Here is a 17,847-nt window from a genome sequence, read left to right as displayed (position 1 = left end):
ATCATAGAAGATGAAGACTTATTAGACCTAAGGCTGATGGATGAAGATGAGACGTACAAAGACGTCAACATCAGTGAAGAACTGACTGGCAAGCAGAAGGAATAGCTACAAGATCTAATGTGCCAGTATGCAGATGTCTTCACAGATAGACCAGGCAAGACAGACCTTGCACAACAAAAGGTCGAGACAACAACAACCTGGAATCCAGTCAAAGTGAAGCCCTACCAAGTGCTATATGAGATGAGAAACCTGATCGAGCAAGAAGTGAGATAGGCGTTGTACTTCCAGAACTACCTGTTCCACATTAAGGCCATCAAGGGGACTGCAAATACTGGTGTATGAGTAGACTGTGCATGGACTGAAAACAGTCTGTGTGTATAGTATAAAAATATTGCAAATATTTTTCTTTAAGAGGGTCTTATTGTTAGATATACAGGACTATTTCAGTTTAAGTTTAATTCGAGTGTTGTGATTTAGATAGTTTATATAGCGTGAGTGTTGTGATTTAAATAGTTTATATAGGAGCTTTGTTTACTTAACTGTTTACAAATCATATGTTGTGTAGTTCAATACTTATGAATTGGTGCTTGTTATATTATTGCATCATGTTACTAGAACCTTTTGTGTTTTTTATCGTTCTTTTAATTGAGTATTATTGCATCATATTATTTCGTAGTGTGTGGAACGTTCTAGATCCTTGTCGGGGTATAAATACTTGACGAAAATGTAGTTCGATAGATATATCTAGACTGCGTGATTGTGAGTTTAGCCATAAAGAGCATATAGTGACGATTTTTAAAGTGAAATTATCACAGATTGTATTGTAATAGCAGAGTAGAGAAGAATAATTCATATTGTCAAATTGGTTCTTAAATAACTAAACCAGTTTGTGTGGACTTTGACTAAAAAGAGACAATTATTTAAAGCTATGGACGCAACTGTAATAACCAACAATGTAACGATCATTTGTATATGCGTTTGACTTATTATAATATATTATTGTAAAAGAAACGTACTGTATGCTGTTTGTTTATTATTGAAATTTATCGCCAACAAGTCACACTTTGTTTATAATTCAGCACAAAGCTACACAATTGGCTATCTATGCTCTGCCCACCACGGGTATCGAAACCCGGTTCCTAGCGTTGTAAGGTCTCAGACATACCGCGGTGCCACAGACACCTACTCTAAAGAATCGGGTTCATGCATAAAACCTAACAGTAGTTTGCAACCTGTTGTTGCAAAAACTTTGGGACCATGCACGTGTTATAAGAGTTACTGTCAAATGCTACTATTTGGTTAGAAAAAAGTTCTTGATGGGTGTTGTCTACTAACTGTTATCAATCTATCGCTTAAAAATTAGGAACAACTATGAGCTGATAACCCTTGTATAGCTCTAGACAAAAATTCTGATAAAAATAAACTGTAGCTTTTCCACTATATTTGTGTGTGTGTGGGGGTGGGGGGGGGGTAGGGGGGTACTACTGACCTCTATGGGTCTAAACTCTCATTAATGGTAGTTCGAGTTAGCAGTTACATTTTTTAAAGTACCAGGACATTGCATCATTCATCTTCCTATTGTTAGGAATATTTTATCAAGGCTAATTTGATAGCACAACTAATTCGTTTTAACGTGATAAGTATATGCGTTACATGTTTTTCATGGTTTCTGGTTGCAAGTATTTATGCATTTCACCCTGTGTTGGTTAGTCGGTTTCTGTAGCCAGTTTTTTTATAACTTTGTTCTCTAATTTGGTGGTAAGTTTGCAAATTTTTAAATAAAAGAATAATGTTTTTATTTCTGGCACATCTGATGTTTCATATAGAATCTCACCTATTATAGTATTTTTATACTTTGTAATATTTTACATACAATTTTCATAATGTGAAATTCTGTTGTCAAAATGATAATATGTATGTGAAAAATGCACCAAAATGAATGAGTTGAACATGTGGATGAAATGTTAAGATGAAATATTACAATGTGAAGTTTTGTTGTTTATGCACTGATAAGTTGATATAAAATGTATAAAGAAAATGTAGTTTACTCTTTAACAACGTTAAAGTATAGATGGCGCCGCATGTCAGTAAAGTTTATAAGATAGAAAATGTGAAGTTATAGAAATTGATATGTTCTGTAATTCTAACTATTTTATAATCTGCTGTATATTGGCAAGCAACACTTCATACTCTGATATGTACAAATTAGCAGCTCCATAACCTCCTGTATGTAAACTAGAATCTCATCTTGTAGTGTTTATTTTTCTGAAATAAACCCCAGTTTGCAAATGTATTTTTAACTCGAGGTATATATTTATTTCATATAATTAGAAGTGTCAGTGCGTTTAATAATTCTGGCAAGGAAAAATCTAGATATAAGTAGAAATGGTCACAACTGTATAGAAACAATGTATTCGAGTGAACAAGTTTATAGTACAAGATAATATACACGTGTATAACATTTGGTGCAAAAAATAAAAGGTGAAATTGACGGTTGGTCTGAATCAGCTACAGATCTGAACACCACATCAAAACCGGGATAATTTTAAGATATTTCAACATTGAACATAAAAAACACGAATATTTTACAGGATGAGTTTGGTGAAGTAGAAAATCTTAATAACTCTTATAAGCAATTTTTATGTTTCAATATGGAGTTATGCACATTTCTAAGCTATGCAGACTCTAAGTTTAATAGTTCTCGAGGAAACCGACAGACTAAATAAACTACTTCCAACCTAACCAACTAGAACTTTGTTAACCATTACTTGGGAAGTACTAGCACTAATAAATCATGAACTATGGTAATGGTACATAATAGGAATCGCCTATTTGTTCTTTTTATTATTATTTAACAAGCTGGAGTACCCGTCCTCTGTACGGAAGTTATGAAAATTCATGATTAATGAAAGGTTATCCTAGAACATGAGAATTTGCTTCCCTTATATGTGATTGTAAAAAACGCAAAAATATCCATAAAAACTGCAAAACACAAAACATGAAACCGCAACTTTGCATGTATGTCCGCATGGACCCAACAAACCTTCATGCCAAATTTGGTGAATATCCATTTTGAGGGGGCGAAGTAGTGGTAAAAACGCAAAAACGTCCATAAGAACAGTAAAATGCAAAATGCATAGACCTAATGAACCTCTATACCAATTTTCGTGAAGATCCATCTGCACCCAGTGAAGTAGTTACATGGACATACAACAGACAGTACTATTATATTTATATAGATATTGTTCCGCTAGCCTACACAAACATGATTGTGAGTATTATAATAAAACCTCGGCAATATTACCAGACGCATCTTTGCCCATTGTGAAGGGTAGTTTTTAAATTTATTTGACTACCTAGTAAATACGAGCGGCTGTATAACCGTTGACACCCAATCAATATAATGTAGTCTGTGGTTTATATGGAGCCTCACAATCTACTACATGTATGTGTATATAGCTGGGTGCTGGCCGTGGATGTAATTTAATGTTTATATGGCAGATATGAAGCATGTACCATAGCGATTAATTAATTTATTGTTGCAACTGTATCTATGTCGCGTATCATTTTTTTTATGTATAGGGTCCCTGCTCTTTCGGACATGATGCTACTGATAAGATCGCAGTTTTTTGTTTTGTTTTTACCACTGCATAATCGATTTCGGCCATGTTGCACAAACGTCTAGGCTTGCTCCCACAACAGAAATATTTGAGCTGCAGTTTAAAAGAAAGTTCAGTTTCGAGCACCGGATCGGCAGTCATGATAACGGCTAATCGTAAGTGTTGAATTATAGCCAACACTACGTGATTGCAAATTTTATAGATCCTACAGATGGAGTAGCCATCCTTGAAGTTGACTATAAGAAGTGACTAGAATCGTGCAAGCAGGAGTTGGCGAAAATGATGGAAATTCTAGGAGAAAGTGAGGCAGAAATTTTGTAGCTATATATTTTATATATGCAGCAGCGATGGCCCACCTGAGTTTAGGGTCGTCACAGTGGAAGAGGGTCGTAGAAGTGTCTCGATCCAAACTCCCTCAGAAATGGAGGGAGGAAAATTATATTAATATAATTAGTTCATAAATGTTAATTAACACGTTTTCGATCTTGTAGAGTGTGTAGAATGTCACTCTAAGAGGAAATATGGCCAGTTACAGCAAAACCGTGACCGGCCTTAATATGGCCAGCGGAGAGGAGGAAGGGAGAACTATAACAACTATAAGAAATAGTTAAAATGCTTATTTATATACATATGTTGTTATATTACGACACACTGTCTTATATTTGTATTGGATATATATATGCATGCATTTATACAACTCGAAAAATTTATATGGCTATCTATATAAGGCTTTACAACTTAAAAAACTATAAAGCCTGCACCTGTTTATATAGATATAAATGTTAACCAGCATGCATTGCATGTGCATACATGTATAAAACTCATGCGGTTACAAAATCCATTTCATGCACCAGTCCAGTATATTTCAGTAGTCCCTCCAATCTAGTGTTTACAGACTCCTCATATAGCTACAGGTTATAATTATAGTAGCTATCTATATTTTATAAGCATATACACATATGTGGTGTTTTGATCACCATACATCATAGTAATCTTACATGCAGTACCACTATCAATGATAACATTGAGGCAACAATATCAGGAGCAATAGTCATAAATCTACATGAAGCCAATCCAAAAGTTGCCATTGTTTCCCGGGAGAGCATCATACACCAACTATGTATTTCATTAAACTAAACTGTTTAAAATAGGACAGTAATGCTTTATACAGATTCACGTCTATGATGGACATAAAAACTAAAGAAACAAAATTATTATAAATTATTAATTTTGAAAGGGGGGAATAGCGAACGTCAAGAAATTACAGAAACAAAATAGCTAGTTTAAATGCAATGACAAAAAAACAAGAACCCAAACAAACTTAAGGTTTGCTACATATTGTTGACATTATTTACTCAAGTTACAAATTCCAAATTTTGACTCCACGTCTAAACGCTGTAATATTTACGAAAGTCAAAATAGGGATTTATAGCTTGAGGAAACAATGTCAACACTATGTATCAAACCTTAAGTTTGTTTGTTCACTTTTATGCGATTGTATTTTCACTTTAAGCTTCCTATCTTGTTTCTTTATTATTATTTTTGAAAATCCCTATTCCCAACTTTTCAATTAATAATTTTTCACAATCTTGTTCTATTAGAACTACTCTAGAACAGTATTTACCGGATACGGAATAGCCTCCTGGATATGTATTTAATACGAACTAGATCAATTACCTAGTCATGACTTTTGGAACTGTATTTCCCATATATGGATTACTCCAGTTACCACAACCTTTCCTCTAGGAACTGTACTTCCTGGATGCAGGCCACACCAATTACCTCATCATGTCTTATACAACTGTATGTAGCAGATACAAACTACACCATTTGCCCTTTACAATAGCCTCCTGGAAGAGATAAGTACTATTCCAGTTTCCTCAGTCACGTTTCCTAAAATTGTGTGTACTAAATGCAGACTACTATAGTTATTATAACCATGAATAAAAACTATATTTACCAGGTACAGAATATTCCACTTACCACAGCCAAGACTTCTGGAATTTAGTTTATCAGATGAAGGATAATTCTGTTAGTAAACCGTCGCCTCTTGAAACTGTTTACCAGATGAAGGATAACTCTGTTAGTAAAACGTCGACTCTTGAAACTGTTTACCAGATGAAGGATAATTCTGTTAGTAAAACGTCGACTCTTGAAACTGTTTACCAGATGCAGACTTATCCAAGTACCACAGCCACGCATTCTAAAACTGTGTTTACCAGATACGGACTATTCAAGTTGTCACACACACGCCTCCTGGGACCGTACTTAACGGTAACGGACTGATCCATCAACATACACATCTGCTGAAACATTTTATCAGATCTGGACTACCACAGCCACGCCTACTCGAACTGTATTCACTAGAAATGGACTGCTCCAATTGCTACAGTCATGACTAACCAAATTGTATTTAGTAGATATGGACTTCTGCAGTTACAAAAGCCACGCCTACTGAAACTTATTTATCAGATTTGAACTACTCCGTTCACCACAATCACATATACTGAAACTACATTTAGTAAATTCGAACTATACAGTCCCCACAACCATACCTACTGAAACTGTATTTAAAATATATCGTCTACTTATGTCCCATCTCCTGAAACCCCCTTTATCAAATCTGAAATTCTCTAGCTGCCCTATTCACGCCTGCTAAAACTGCAATTAGCAGACAGGAATTGAACTACTCCAGTCACCACAACCACGCCCACTGTGCTTACCAAACTCGTACTACTCGGGGTTACGACAGACAAGTCTCGTAGAATTGTATTTACTAGATACATATTACTCCTGATACCACAGCACGCCGTTTGAAACTGTATTTATTGCGTAAGAAATAGTCTACTGAGTTTGCGAGATACGAGCAAATACCGTTATCACATCTATGCATCCTGTCACAGTATTTTCTAGATACTTACTAATCCAGTTGGCATATCCACGTCTCCCGAAGCTTCATTTACCAGATATGGAGTACTCCAATCACCATAGCATATTTATTCAAACCGCATTTACCAGATATGGCATACTGCAGTCACCATAGTCACTCTCAGTGAAAGTGTATTTATTGGGTATGAAGTAAATAGTCACCACAACCTGCCTACTGACATTGTATTTACCGACAGATATTGTTTACTCCACTCACTGCTACTAAGACACAGTAACTGTACTGTACTCTTTACCACACCCATGCTTCCTGAAACTGTATTTACCAGATATGGACTACATTTACCACATTCATGTGTATTAAAACTGTAATTACCAGATGCGGACTTCTCCAGTAACAACAGATAGACCTTCTGAATATATATATCTGTAGTTAACTCCTTGTTGTCTTCGGTGGTTTGACCTACAACATACTTCTATTTTTTCTCTTCTGAAATTATGTTTTCTTGAAATGTACTAATCTAGACACCACACCTACGCTTACTGAAACTATATTTAACAGGTATGGAATACTCCTGTTACCACAGTAACGCCTCCTACTGGAACTGTGTTCACCATAAATAGATAATTTTCATAACCACAGCTATGCCCCCTGAAACTGTATTTACCAGATATGAAAAACTCCAGTCACCACAGGCAAAAATTACTGAAATGATATTTCAAGATATGGAGTATTTCAGTTAACAAAGCCATAACTCGAAATTCTAATTAGGATATATGAACTACTCCATTTATGAGAGTCACACCTCCTGAAACTGTCTCGATTACCTATGGACTACTTCAGTTGACATAGCCACGTCTACTGAAACATTATTTGTTAGATATGGACTACTCCAATCATCACATCCACGCCTCCTGGAACTGTATCTACGAGATATGGACTACTCTAGTCACCAAAAGGTTGACTCAAAACTGTATTTATCAGATAATGAACACTCGATTTATGACAGGCACTACTCCTGAAACTGTATTTACGAGATGCGAACTACCCCAGTTACCATAGCCATTGCTTTTGTACTATATCAACCTGATACAGACAACGAAACTTATCAAAGCCATGTCATGTTGAATTGTACTACTCCAGCTATCTATACCTTGTCTGATGAAGTTTTATTTACAAGAAACGTACGATTCTATTTCATACAACTCGTTTTGCGGAACTGCGAAGACGCTTTACAAGGGAAAATTATTATATTCACCTAAAAACTGGAGATAATGTTATCCAGTCTTGGTTTATGTATTCTCAGCTGCATATAAAGTATTTTGTTTATGATGAGCTCTTTTTTTGGAAAGCATGATAGTGCTATTTCGAGGGACAGATTCAATGTATGGCGATGCCTTTCTTTTAGTATGAAAGAATATGAACATTCAGTCTTGACTAAAATGTTTCCATACTGTTCTATATCGATGTTATTGCTAACATGTATGGAGTAATTATTGAGTAAATACCCGATTAGTAACAGAGAATGTAGTATATGATCGGACAAACACATATGAGTTCTTATTCTGATCTCTGTAAGTTGTTTTGAGCATTTTTTTGTCAAAACGCACATACACACCTGTTTTGTATAAAATGGTGTGCTTTTGGTATAATGTTTTTCGAAAAAAGATGAAAGCTTTGTTCAGACAATTTCTCTGTACTTGGTGTAGAGTCATGCCTTGTCACGTGCGTGCCAGAAGTTATGGGACGTAAAATTAGTTGACTGCCCAGAAAGGATATGAAGCAAATGGACATTGCCAGAAAATAGCATTCCCCCAGTGTACTGTATCCAGAATCCTGAAACTCCATTGGACTACATGAAACATTATTCCAGGAAAGTCTACTAGTAGAAGGCGAAAAACTACTTCTCAAGATGACTGTGTTTTGATCAGGTTAACACGTCAAGGTCGAAAGAAGTCTTGTAACACCTTACAACAGGAATGGCATGAACACATTCATTTTAGGGCATCCATAAGAACAGTGAATAGGAGACTGACCAAACAAGGTTGTTTTGCAAGAAGAGCTATTTACAAACCAATATTAACCAGAATTCACTACCATCACCGCGTTACTTGGAGAAGAAAACATTCCAACTTACAGTTCCGACACTGGTGACATGTAATCTTTTCAGGTGAATCCTGTTTCCGGCATGTTAAAGCTGATGGTATTCGTCGTTTGCCTGGAGAACAGATGAAGAAAGACTATCTTTCCCACAGGAAATACAGGAGGTGGTGCATACATGTTTGGGCAGCTATTTCATGGTGGAAAACTGCTCTTCATATCCTCCAGGAAAACGCCAATGGCGCTTCTTACAGGCATCGCATGGAGACAATATTTCTTCCATTTGCTAAGGCAAGGTTTAGCACTAACTTTGTGTTCCAGGGTGGAAATACCACTACCCACAGTGTGTGTATTGTACATGATTATCTCGACAAGGAGGAGGACGTTACAGTATTTACATGACCAAAAAAATCTCCCAATAGTAATCCTATTGCGAACCGTTGGGCAGAATAGAGCCGGAAAACTGATAACCACGACCCTAAACCAGCTACTGCAGTTGAATTGTAGTGCCTTCTACTGACAAGTAGGGATGAAATCACGGTGAATTACATCATTAGCCTGATTGAAAGCATGCCACGTTGTCTTGTGAAAGTTATTAGAGTACGAGGAGGACCAACCAAGTACTGAATGTTTAATATGAACTGATATAAGGTTACAGACGCTATATATAATAACACAGGCTTGTGAATTTAAACTTCATAAATGTTGTTTTGATTTTAATAACAGATTTTCCATAACTGAGCTACTCAGATTTCGAAAATAGTATTCATATTTTTTCTATCACGTAAGGATCTTTTACAAATCGGGAAGAAACAAACTCTTACTTAGATCAAATTATTATTTCATTTACCACAATGAAATTTTTTTATTTTTATGTTTATTAACAAAAATACAAATAAACTGAAGAAAAGGGAAGAACACTGATGTGAAACGAATATGCATCCTCATTCATCCTGATTTTATTTGTCAAGTCTATGTCTTTTAGCCTCAAAACTACGTGTTTTGGTCTTTCTTTTATGCATTGCGTTATGACCTTTTGTGAAAACTCTGTACATGATGAAGAAAAATGGATATCATTTTCGGATTCGGCGCACAGGAATTACTGTAGAACATTAAACATTTCAAGACAGTAAAATCATCGCAGGCCCGTGTAATGCAATGTTATATTTTGTCATTATATATATGTTTTGGTAAGGTTTTGTTGTGATAGGTGAAATGCTGAATTGCTTGTTGTTTTAATAAATTGTTCATGTTGTCCATAGAACCAGTCTTATTATACAAACTGCATATGTATGTGTTTAATATAGCACACATTTCTCAGTTTGACAGTGCTAAGTGTATTTGTATTCCATCTTCATAATTATAATCTTAGTTGTTACAAAACATGTAAACATTTTGGCCAATCTGAATACCGTCGAATGTATACAACATGGTAAGACCTTAGAGTAGGGAACAAAGGCAATGAAACTACAGACAGTGTCGACAAGGAACTAATTTCAATGGCAAATATTTATTGGAAATCTGTTATTACGAGACTCATTTGCATACTTTGTCATTTTGCAGAACGCAATCTGGATTTTTGTGGAACAACAAAAGGCTTTGTGATCCTAGCAATGGAAATTGCCTCGGTCAATTTGAATTGCTGGCAAAGTTTGATCTCATAATGAATGAACACCAAAGACAAATTGAGAAAAGGAAAATTGCAAATCATTACATCAATAAAGATATTCAGAACGAATTGATCACCGGAATGGGAAAACACATTCTTCTGGCTACTGTTGCAAAGAATTTTGGTGTGGTCGTGGACAATGCACCAGATGTCAATCACACCGAGCAACTGTCAATTACGGTGCTCATTGTTAGTTGTGGATGGATTATCGTTGGTGCATCAATTTGGAACATTTTACTGGATTTCTTGTTGTTCACGCAACTACTGGTTGAAACTCTATGCAACACATTTTTGGACTACCTGAAGAACTTAAAGGTCAGTATTGATGACTCATAGGGCAGGGTTATGACAGTTGAAGCAATATGAAAGGAAAAAGGCAGGGTGTGCAGCAAAGAGTGCTAGGTATTAATAAAAAGCACTGTTCATGTCTTGTGGTGCCTCAGCCTAAATCTGGTTGTACTGGATGCTGCTAACCCAACTGTGTGTTATCTGTGATATCTTTTGGGGTTTTTACAGCATATTTTGTTATCTTCAATTCTTCTACTCAGCTCTGCCAATACCCAACCAGCATGTTATCCAACTTACTCTTAAACAACTTTTAGAAACTCGCTGGGTGTATTGTATTAAAAGCATTAACTGAGTGAAATGAATGATGCCCGCTCGAAGCAATAGAAGATAGCCTTTTCAGGAAATTGATAGTGACACTGCATTAGAATCATGAAGCTTTGCACGAGAGATTTCTTCAAGGGATTTCGTAACGTGTTTTATAGTATGACAAGATATTTTATTTCAAAGCAGTCATGCGTGTAAACTGCTTCAAAGCATCATTGTAGCAATAGACAGCATTAGAATGAGATTCAGAAAGTGCATATATTTCTGCAACATTATAGAGAAAACTGGTTTGTATCAACTCACGCTTTTGGAGTAAAACACAGACCAGATGGACATCGAGATAACATTTCCAGAAGAGAGAAGGCGAAGGAAGAAAACGATGTTTGATTATAAATGTCTAGATAAAATCGCCAAAATGTCAGAATAGTGGTATAAGCAAGATTTCTTTCTTCTGCTTGTTGATGCAGCTGCAACTAGTTTAAATGAAATATTGTCGGAGTTTCAACTTTTCTGCAGTTTGTTTAGCTTTTCTTTTAAGTACTAGAAAAAGGTGCAAACATTTGGTTATAAAATGGATGTCATTGGTTTTACTTGAATGTCGAAGTTGGCTCAGCTGTAAATGCTTTACTAAGTGCTGTGTCCACTTTACCTTTGGAAATGCTCTGCTATATCTACGTTGAAAAGTTCTTGGATCTGATCCAAACTTAGTCTTGTGTTACGCATCTTTTTTGGCTGTACCTATAACTGTGCTATCAGACTTTTCATGTTTGGAACTAGTGCAGAACTAAATGCATTCAATCATGTTACAGGATCATCTGAATGGATTAGCTGAAATATCAGTCGAACATGATAATTCAGGACTTCGTCTCTGCAAAAGGATGGAAGGTCCAAGTATAAGTCACTTGTATGTTTACTTTTACTTTAACAAATTAACACTTATGTTTTAGAGAAAATTATTATCAATCAGCATCTTTTGTAATATTTTAATTTGCTCAGTAATGTGTTACAGGCATCAGCACATGTTAGGAAAGTGTAAAATTGTATACTCAAGCATGTATTATATCTATATACTACTAAAACTCTGAGATTGTTTGTTTGTTTGTGTGTGTGCTTGTCTGTAATTAAATACAGCAAAAACGGCGCGTAATAGCGCCATGCTTGTAATAAAATGAGAATAGAAATGAGAATAGAAACAGAATAAAACAAGTTTCGTTAAAATCGGGCCACGGGTTACCGAGTCAGCACCGTTTTTCGGGTCTCTTTTCGTACATTCCATTATTATAAAACTTCATTTTCCACCTGATGAATCACTTTAAGATATCTTCTATACAACAATATATGCACAACAGAAATTAAATGATGAGATTAAAATGTGTAATAATGCGTAGAAAGAACAACAATAAAATGGACCTACAATATTTTTGACTATTTATAAATAGTAACTGTGGAGATGAGGTAATAAAATAAAAATTAAGTCGAGAACAACAACAAAATTTTATAAACGAAAACCTCTCGCCGAGCATTGGCTATAATATTATTTCCTTGTCAATGTTCCCATCTTCATTAAAAGGCATAAGATGACAAAAACAAGATCTTGAAGAATCTATCTATATACTACTAAAACTCTGAGATTGTTCGTTCGTTCGTTTGTTTGCTTATTTTCTCAGTCAAAAAAATCATTCGCACTACCGTTCGCGTTCTTTACGAAACTTCTTACTTCACTTTTTTGAAAAATGAAATGGTCTTTCCTTTTACTCCCGATCAACAATCAAATATTTTTTCTTGAATTATGATTAACACGAATGGATTGAAATATTTAATTAAATTATCTCAAAATAAACCTTCATTTCGGTGCAATATTGAAATTAGCTTGAATTCTTCATAACCTCTGAATAGTGGTTGACCCAACGGGTCACGGTCGTCTAGTTTGTTTATAAAAGTTTGTGGGATAGTTTCGGTTTATTTAACGTTTTCAGTGTTTCTTTGTTTGGAGATTGATCTTCGCTTCAGTTAAAGTAAACAAAAATCCTATTTTAGCAGTAATTTGCATTTGATTTTGCATTTGTTCAAATCTCGTATAAATGAAAATCATAGTGTGTTTCCATAGAAAGATTGGCTGATTAAATGTAAAAATGTGAAGTATACATGATGAGCGAATGTTGGTTTTTATGTGGTTTTATGTTAAGGGCGTGGCTTTGGAAGCATTACCAGAAAAGTAAAGTCTATGAATATCTAGATGATCACTGGTGAGTTTTTCGTGTTTTATTCTCAAATATAACTTATTCTGAATATTAAGTGTTTTTTTTTTCTACACTGCAAAATTTCATTATTATCATTATGACTGCAAAATGTTGGAAAAAGAAGTTTAATTAAATATTTTATTATTTGAATGGTGTAAACAATCTAGCAGTGAAAGCAATCGAATTCCCACCCTACCTGGAACTGTATTTATTTGATATGTACCACTCCAGATATCACACTCATGTATTGAAACTGTATTTACCACGTACCGATAACTCCAGTCGTGACAGCCGTGCCTACTGAAACTGTATTTACTAAATACAGAGTACTCCGTTTACCATAGTTAAGCCTCTTGAAACTGCATTTTCCAGGTGCAGACTATTTCAGTTACCACAGCCAGGCTTTCTGAACTGTGCATAATACGAGATACGGATTACCCCACTTAACAAAATCACATCTTCTGGCTTATTTACCAGATATGGATTACTTCAGATACTACATCTATGACTTTCATACTATAATAATCTGATATGGACTACTCCAGTTCCCAAAGCCACGCCTTCCAGAACTGTACTTACCAGACACTGACTACTCTAGTTACTTCAGCCATGTTTCTTAAAACTGTAGCTACAAGAAACAGACTACTTCATTTACTATAGCCATGCCATATGGAACTGAAGCCCAGATTTGGACTTCTCAAATTACCTTTAGCCATGCCTCCTTAGATTATATTTACAAGATAAAGGCTACTCCAGTTATCATAGCCACGCTTCCTAGAAATGTATTTACCATCATTTTTTACATTCCTGGTCCCCTTCTAGACTTCGGGGTGTTATGTTTGAAGCTGTGTTAATACCTCCACTTTCAAGCTAGCAGGACCAAACTTAGCACACGTGCTCAGGAACCGCTGGCGGGTGTTTTAATATGTGTTTTTCTTCTTTTGGTACGGACCCGCTTTAAAATACCAATAGAACTATCTGGAGATAACGGAAGACTTGATAAGTACATTTTTGGCCTCTGTGAATCATATGAGGCCTTTGAACCTTGTAACAGAGCACGAGTACTTAAAGAAATACGCTTTATCAAGACACATGCTGACGGGTCACAAAAACCATACGTATTCGAAATCCGCTTTATTAGGGCATTCACTGATGAGCTATAGAATCCATATATATTAACACGTCCCTCGGGAGCCAAGGGATGACTTTATACTACAATTTGTTGAATAGTAAATGTAAGTTCAATCCAGAAACTCCCAAAGAGGTGGTTTTGGACATACCTTTTCGAGACAAGTTTTCGTTTGTTAATTGATAATTTGTTTAAGTGAAATACATAATCCTAAATCTCCATACTAGTAGTACTAAGATCTACCCGCTGGGAGTAAATTCACTATATATCAATAAAGCCACATTCTCAGCATCATTAATTAAGCAATTGCCAACCTTTTATGCTTCTGGTATCACTTTTGTATGTTTATCTTTCAATTGAGATACGAACGATTTCACCTGCAATTCGGTAGGGAAGGTCAAAGAATCGCGATTGTCAGCAGTAGGATGAGCAGACTGGAACATTTTGAAAGCAGCTACAGACATAATATTGTACTCGGCTTGCTGCACCATATCTACCAAGGTGGTTCTAAATGGTTCCTGAACACTACTGCGTGTCATTTCGAGACTTCCATGCTTCTTGTACTTGGCCGTTAAGCTCGTGATGTGGTGACAGATTTCAGTCACCTTACCACTTCAAATCACTTTTTGCAGCCACAACGGCAAAGGAGTGCGGGAAATGCCTTCTTTTTAGCAAATAAACATGTCCAACAAATTTCAGTTCAATTTTTTTTAAACCGGATTTGGTATTTTTTAAAACAAAAATATCCCCCACTGGCTCTTGAGGGGCCTGTTAAGAAATATGCTCTATCTAGGACACCTGTTGATGGACCACAGAACTCATACTTATTACGAAACGGTTTATGAGGAATCTAACATCATGAAAAATACACTTAGCAGATTTTCTGAATCATTTTCAACTGTTGTTCGAGTAAAGTTCTAGCTCTCAATACACCGTACTCTAACTTATTTGTAAGCATTATTCGTACAAAAGTACATGTTAGTCTACCATACTTTTATCTCGTTGTAAACGGTGTACATTCCAAAGTGTAGCAATCAGCGTATCATACTCTTATATTGTCCTAAGTGTTGTACCTACAAATTCATAGCTGTTAGAACACCATACTCTAACCTCGTTATAAACATTGTACATGCAAAAGTAGAGCAGTAAATACACCATATTCTAACATGATTATAAGTTTCGTACCTTCGAAGTATAGTACTTAGTACACAACTTTACCCCAATTATAAATGCTATAAATGCAAAGTATAAAACCCAATATATAATATTTTTACCTAGTTATAACTGCCGCACGTACGAAGATAGAGAAGTCACTACATCATTCTCTATTCTCGTTGCAAATGCTTCATGTTATAACTGATATAAGTGTAAAGATATAGCAATGAAACTCTGGATATTTAAAAATTCTTACGTATAGATTTCAGTACTTAGTTGGTCGTATTCTGTTCTAGTTGACAGTTTCAGTCAACAAAGATATAACTAGCGGTACAGTTTTATAGGGTGCGTGTACAAAGCAGAGCAGTAGATACACAATATTGTGTTATGGTTAAAAGTTTTTTTAAATGCAAGACGTTAACCTTTAACTTGGTTCCAAGTGTTCAACATACAAGGTATGGCGGTCAGTACACCATATTATGCTATCGTTGTAAATGTTGTACAGAGAAAGGTATTTTCTTGTATCCAGCATATGATACTGCTGTCTATAGGTGTAAGTATTGTATTTACTAATGTGGGTAGAGATACTCTGCTACCAAAGTACAGTGGGCAATGAGTTGAAGTTTAACCCTAATGTAAGATATCTACATACAGAAGTATAGTACTTAATGTATCCTGCTCTGCTGCAGTTATAATACACAAAGAGGGGGAAATTGCAAAACGTAACAAAACAGTGCTGTATGAATACCACTAGCATAACACGCGGTTTCTCGTGACTTTCCTCGTGATGGAACTCGTGCTTCTTCATCATAAGACTAACTGGGAATGGACGGGTGAAATAAAAACTCATTTGTAACAGATAGGAAATTGTGCTTCTATTATTTCTTAACATAGTAAACATTAAAAGTGCAATAAAAATATATAAAGGTATCAATACTGAAAAGCAAAAACATACTGTTTTCAAGTATTCTACCAATATTAGATTAGAGAGGTGGTCAAACTCCCTCCCCCGTTACCTTCCTCATGTCATCCTATATCACTGTGTCGAGTTTGGCGCACATATGAAATGATAGATATACGACCGTGTATTTGTTTCCCAGACACACACCTTGGTTTATATAGTAGATAATGCAAGCTCATGAGTGTTAACTTTGTAATAGAATGTCTGACATTGAAAATATTTAGTACGTAATAGTTTTACTTTGGTTTCCTTATATTTGTTGCTCTTGGTAAAATATAAGTAAAGTGACGAGTTGCTAACCAGCTTCGTATAAAAATTGTTATGATCGTTTCATTGTCTTTGTTTGATAATTCATATTGTACATTGTTGTTGATCACAATCTTATCGTTCGGCTGAAGATTAATATATATTGGATGTTTCACATGGTTATAATAATTTTACTGCTAAGTTAGTTGATTCACTTAAAGCATTATCTGACAAAAGTCCGTGTGTGTGTCTGTTTATAATTGGAGAACCGCAAGATCGATTATCACCAAACCTGACATATAACATTTGACCTCCACGGGTAGTGACATTGGAAGGTCGGCGTTCGAATCTGATCCCTCTGTGTAACGCCCGGCGGCTCCCAAGTCGTCCCTGTGCGTTGAACGGGTACTTAAGCTAATATTGCATATTTCAGTTAATTTTTACCGTTGTACCTTTCATTTAGAAAATTCATATTTTATCCGATAACTTTTTGTTTTGTTAATTTAGTTAATTATTAAATTTTATTAAGTTACTGAATTATTATTTTTGGCTTAGAACTTATCATCTTATTTATTTTTTATTAAGTTAGTTGATTACACTGGTTAACAAAGACTTTCCCTCCCAGTAAAAAATAACTAAACTTTATCAGTAAAAGAAGACTGGAGGAAATGTATTTGGTTTCTCTGTATCACATAAATAGTTGCAGGTATTTATAAGCTAAATTTCTTATATAGTATAATTAGTTCACACGTAATAATAACACTATATCCAATAAAAATTGATAAGAAAATATTATGTACATTTAGCAAGTAGTGAAATGTCTTGTACGACTATACAGGATGTTCGTTATGTGTACTGAACTTGTTCCCACCATACATTCATGCCTCACTGTACACCATAAAAACTGATGTAGTCACCTTTGTTTGTACTTTGCTTTTAATATAATCAATAAACTGTTTGTCATATAAATGCTTTGTTTGCAATTGTATTTCAATGTAATCATAATAGCCCAACCAAATAAATTTCTACATAGATAAAAACTAAATGTTTGGTCTGTGGGAATCTAGACCCGATAGAAAGCTTTCAATTATGTTTTTAGACTCAGGTCGGTAGAAGCAATAAACTTCACAATATATTTTGTAAAATACAGAAAAACAATAGAATTTTGTTAACTGGGGTTATTATTCCTTTGCTGAGTTAGTTAAATAATATCGTATATTTCAGTAGA

The sequence above is a fragment of the Limulus polyphemus genome, unplaced genomic scaffold, assembly GCF_000517525.1.
Source record: "Limulus polyphemus unplaced genomic scaffold, Limulus_polyphemus-2.1.2 Scaffold47, whole genome shotgun sequence".
NCBI lineage: Eukaryota > Metazoa > Arthropoda > Merostomata > Xiphosura > Limulidae > Limulus > Limulus polyphemus.
This window is presented reverse-complemented; position numbering follows the sequence as displayed.